Here is a 5,725-nt window from a genome sequence, read left to right as displayed (position 1 = left end):
GTTCTCTTTTTTGATTCAGTTTTCATGTTTTAGTATGTATCCCCTTATCTCTTCTTATCTTGAAGTTTGGAAGGTTTTCTTTATTGGCTTCTTTAAGTAATATCCCTCTGGTTAATTTTTTTTTCTGCTACTGGGAAAATTTCAGGCCAGGTTGGATAGAGCTATGGGCAACTTCACTGAGTTGACGATACCCTGGCTCAGTGCAGGGGGGTTGGACTAGATGACCTTTAAAGATTGCTTCCAACCCAAACTATTTTATGATTTTGTGATTCTACTGAAGCTAGAAAAGTTGGCAAAAATATAAATTTATATTGTGTTTAAGCATCAAGGTACTAGAATTTTGTATAAATATTGTAAAATGTAGAGAAAAAAATGTAGGAGAGAAGGTTGGTAAGGGATAAGAAGCAGAAGAAAAGGGAAGGCTTGGGTTTTTTACAGCAGTGTGCCTGTATTTGAAAAATACACATCAAATATTCCAAAGTTTAAATCTTCTTAAAATATATATTATACGTATATTTAGGAAGCGGAACAAAAAAGGCGAGAAGAATGGCAAGGGTTTACGTCATTTCTCTATGAAGGTTTGTGAGAAGGTACAAAGAAAAGGAACCACCTCATACAATGAGGTGGCAGACGAGTTGGTTGCAGAATTCACTACCACTGATAATCACATTTCACCAAATGAATCAGTAAGTATATGGGAAGTCAATTTCATGTGAACTGAATGGGGGAAGAGAAATTTCTCTTGAGATTCTTCTGTTTTTCCTACTGCTAAATGAAACAGTTCAGATATTAACTGAGTTTGCCCATTTGCTGTAATGTGTTTATTTTCAAATATTTTTGACACAGGTGTATTTTTGATTAATGCACTATGTCTACAGCAGGCTTATGACCAGAAGAATATTAGACGACGTGTCTATGATGCCTTAAATGTCCTTATGGCCATGAACATTATCTCTAAGGAGAAAAAGGAAATCAAATGGATTGGTCTACCTACTAACTCGGCTCAGGAATGTCAGAATTTGGAGGTATATTCATTTGGAACTTCACAATGGCTTTGTGTTTGAGCAAGTGTTCACAGCTTTAATATATTCTGATACAATATGTGCCCATAATCTTCTGCGATAGCAACAAAGTCCTCTTTGGTCTCTGTTTATTTTATTTTTTATGTACCGAACACACACACTTCAACTTCCAGAATGCTCAAATGTGTCTTTGTTTAATTCTTCTATGTCAAAAATACAACTTTTATAAGTACATGTGAATTGATTCTGAGTGGAAGGTAGTAAAAAATTTATGTGTATTTCCAACATTGCAGCAGTGGTACTCAGGAGTCCTGTTTTCTCAGGGAAGATTTGTTTTCTCCAGATGCCAAACAGACAGTAGTTCTGTGATTATAGATGTTGCATGTGGGTCAGTACATATAGGCATCTCCATTGCTGCAGGTCTTACCTTTTTGTGACAATCCTCTTAAATGAGTATGTCTTATTGCATGTCTTGGGGAGGAAGTGAAAGGCTTTATACTGAAAGAGATTCTTAAGTCCTGACAGGGTTTTTTACTATCCCAAGATTTGCAGAATAATAAAGTTATTGAGGTTTACTGAAGTAAATTCACTTTATCAGAATGGAATGAGATGTTGAATTTATTCTTAATAAGTCTAAATTTCCTTCAGCAGGACAAAAACAATCAGTGAGAAGGTGCCAAAGTTAGAAGGAAAGTGGAACAAAAATGTTTGGGAGCCTTACCTACAAAGGGATAATTCTAATTTTTGTTTGATACTGATAATTGATTTTTCATTTTATTTTTTAAATTAATTTTGTGGCAGTGAGTTTCAGGTGCATGAAAAGCTTCTTATGAAATACCTTTTGTTTGGTTTTGAACATACTGATATGTTGATATCTGCTGAATGTATTTTTTTAATTGGAAGTGATGATGACCTAGTCATTCCTTATTCTCTTTCTCCATCCTGTTCATCGCTTTATAGGGATCTCTCATGTTCTCCCGCATCATTTGTTCTCCTTTCAGTACAGTCCTAATCTATTCATTATTCTCTTGCGTAAAGTCTTCTCTGTATCACTGATGATCCTGACAGCGCTTTCGTATGCTTGTCTTGAAATAGAGACATCAGACCTACAGAATTCAAGATGTAAACATTTTGCTTCATAGAGTAATGTGGTGATAATTCCTGTTTGGTACTCTGTTTCTTGTCTAATAATTCAATTTTTTGGCTGTCACAGTATAGGGAGCTGATGGATTTTGCAGATACTGCAATTTTACATCTCTACTGAAAGTCATTTTATATTTAAAGTATGCATGGATTAGATTGTTTTTTCACACATACCACACTATATTTACCAGAAATAATTTAGGTATTGTAATCACATAGTGCTGTAAGACACTTTGAGTTTGCTTTATGAGAAACTCTCTTTTTACTATGCCAGGTAACCCAGCATTGCCAGCAGATTTTGTCACCTTGTCACTTTGTTCTGATTGTCTGTTGTTAGAGTAAAACTGACAGTGTGTCAGTTTAATCCTTATGGGAATCTGCTGGGGAGCTTCTTCCACTAAGAAATCTGTGAATTTCCTAGCTTTTTGTCTCTTACATTTTTTGTTATTATTTAGTACATATTAAGTACTGTGAGGCCTTAACCTTGGGCTCCATAGCAGCTTCATATCTTTAACCATCTGTGATGGATTTTCTCCAATAACCCTTTGAGACATAGCTTCTGTTTGCAAAGATGTTTTTATCTTCTTCACAGGTTGTTGTATTTTATTTACCAGGGTTCTGATTCTGCTTTTTGTTAGTTTCCATAGGCAGTACTGATGTGTCTTGATAGTTAAGTCTCTAAATTATATGTAGAATCGTAATGATTGATTGCTGTATTTCCTACCTCCAGTGTTCTGGTATTGAAATGATTTTAAAGGGAGAAAATGTTGGCATAAAATGCTACTTGCAACCAATAATCTGACCAGTCCTTTTTATCTGTCTTAAGGTGGAGAAACAGAGAAGAATCGAAAGAATAAAGCAAAAACAGTCTCAGCTACAAGAACTCATTCTACAGGTACAGTCAAGGTACTCTTGTCTATAGGGCAAGGTGGCTTATATCTGTATTCTTCTTGTTTTATCCCAGTCTGAAGGATGGGAAGCTTCTAGGAATTAATTCTAGAGATGAATTTCAGGAGAAGATGTATGCAGCTTCATTTAACAGGGTAGTTTAGCTGGGACCATGTTCTTGGCCAATCATATTTGGGATGCCATCAACCTTCTATCAGTTATGATGAAATTGTTTGGAGTTTCAAGTATGTTTAAACAGGCTTTATGTTGATAGGAGAAGTATTTCATACCATACCCTCTGAATTTGCCAATTCAGTTCAGGAACTGAACTAGATACAGGTATCTAGAATTTTCTGCTGTGTTAGCATCCATAGATAAAATTATGTGACTGTAGAAGTTGTGTGTCATAGTGTTCTGCATTGTGCCTCTCTGGAGATTCACTGCCACTTGTATGTAAGTGGCTGGACCACTGTGAAACAGTGGCTGAACTTCTTCCCAGTTTTCCCTTACTACACTTGGGGAAGCAATAGTCTATTTCCCAAGTCACTGACCTGCTGGTCCACATTAATGTATTCCAGGGGAGCTGGAAATCCTGTGGGACAGCTGCCTGATTTTTATCAGTCTCTGTGTTGGCTTTGAATTTTGGTTTTAATTCTTGTTTATTTAATTTGATTTTGTGACCAGAAAAATATTTTTATTTGTTCAGTATCTTACTGTATGATTTATAGCTTGAGTTTCTATGGTTGTTAATTATTCAAATTGCTAGTTTTTGAAATAGGAACATTCCATTGTCAAAAACAATTTTGGTAAGATGCTAAAAGTCACTAATCTTAAATGAGTAATTGAGAAACCTAATGCCAGATATTCAAATCCCAAACATTCACTTTTTTAGCATATAATTCATGTTGGTATTAACATTCAGGTGTCTTTTTTGGAGTGCAGTAACTAGTGGAGAGGAGTAAATGGAGAGGAGTTAGGATGCTATGGGAAAATTTATTTTTCCAAACATTGTTCTCTCTCCATTTTGCCAGGGATCTGTCCAAGTTGCTGTGCTGATGTAGTTAGTAGAGTATGCTTTTTTTTTTTTTCTCAGTGAAGTTTTACTGCTTTGCCTTTTTTAATACTATGATCTGTGACTCTTCTTGCATCAACATGCAGAGATATGGTAAACATTCTGTCCTTTTCTGCATTTACTTGCTGCAACCATTGCTGGAGTCCTTAGGAATTTTGTTAACATGATCCCAAAAGCTTCATTCACACTTAGATTTCGCTGTTGCTTTTTCTAGCAAATTGCCTTTAAGAACCTCGTCCAGCGAAACCGTCACGCAGAGCAGCAGGCAAACCGACCTCCCCCTTCCAATTCTGTCATCCATTTGCCTTTTATCATTGTGAACACCAGCAAGAAGACAGTGATCGACTGCAGTATTTCAAATGACAAGTAAGCTAACAGAGTTTTCCATTTGGCTTTTGGTAGAGGTCTGAGTTCATATAAATGTTCATGTAGATTTGCTAAAGATTAAATGCAAACTTAATTTACTTGTGCCTTTTGTATATTGAGAACATGCATTTTAGACAGCTGTTTTATATACTCTTTTATTAAATAGATTAATTGATTCACATTTGATAACTTATTTAAAACTTGCTATCTAGAGATAATAGGCATCGCTCTCTTGACATTTTATATCATGTTTAACTAAGCAGTGTTTTCCTTTGTTTTTAACACCATGAAATGGAGCCAGTGGACTTGAAAATGGATTTCACTTTCAGGACTGCTGTTCTCCACTTTTGGTTCAAAATGCTGTATTTTTCATTAGCTAAATAAAACTTGAATATAAGCAGTCACAAGCAAATCCATAAATCTTGAAAAATTTGATTACTTAATGTAATGTGTCACTAACACATTTAACACTGTGTGTAAAGTTTTTGAAATGCTACAATTCCTGAAAATTGAAAGGTAGTTAAAGTTACTGAAGTTAATTGAGACATTTTTTCCTCTCCAGGTTTGAATATCTATTTAATTTTGACAATACTTTTGAAATTCACGATGATATAGAAGTGCTAAAACGAATGGGAATGGCTTGTGGGCTAGAATCTGGAAGCTGTTCAGCAGAGGACCTAAAAATTGCAAGGAGTTTGGTTCCTAAAGCTCTGGAACCATATGTGACAGGTTAGTTACTCCAAAAAAGAGTTGATTTTTTTCCTCCTTAATATAGGACTCTAAGAAAAAACATGAAAATTTATCATTTAATTTCCACTGGTTTGTGGTAAAGATTTCTGTCAAGTTCTCAAATTTGTCTGCTTTTTTAGCGTATCTTAGAGAGCAAATAGTGATTGATAAAGAGTGGACTGTTGCTCTTTGCAAAACATTTTGCATCAAGCCACACAAGTAGATCTCTGTACTGTGTAATTCTTTTAAGAGAACAGTATTTATGCTTGATTGACTTGCAAAAGCAGAAGGTAGTAAGTGCAAGCGTATGATGAATACTGAAATCATCTGTCTGGCTCACTTCAAAACAAATGGGTTTTTTAAATGTATTTTGAAATTTTATTGTTGCTTGCAGTAGCCTTTTTAAAAATTACACTATTTTGGATGTAATACATAAATATGTTTTGTTGTTTGGGTTGCTAGACTCCTTTTCTGGACTTCAAAGGATTAAGCATTTCCACGGAAT

The sequence above is a fragment of the Taeniopygia guttata genome, chromosome 1 (genome assembly GCF_048771995.1).
Source record: "Taeniopygia guttata chromosome 1, bTaeGut7.mat, whole genome shotgun sequence".
In the NCBI taxonomy this organism is placed as follows: Eukaryota; Metazoa; Chordata; class Aves; order Passeriformes; family Estrildidae; genus Taeniopygia; species Taeniopygia guttata.
This window is presented reverse-complemented; position numbering follows the sequence as displayed.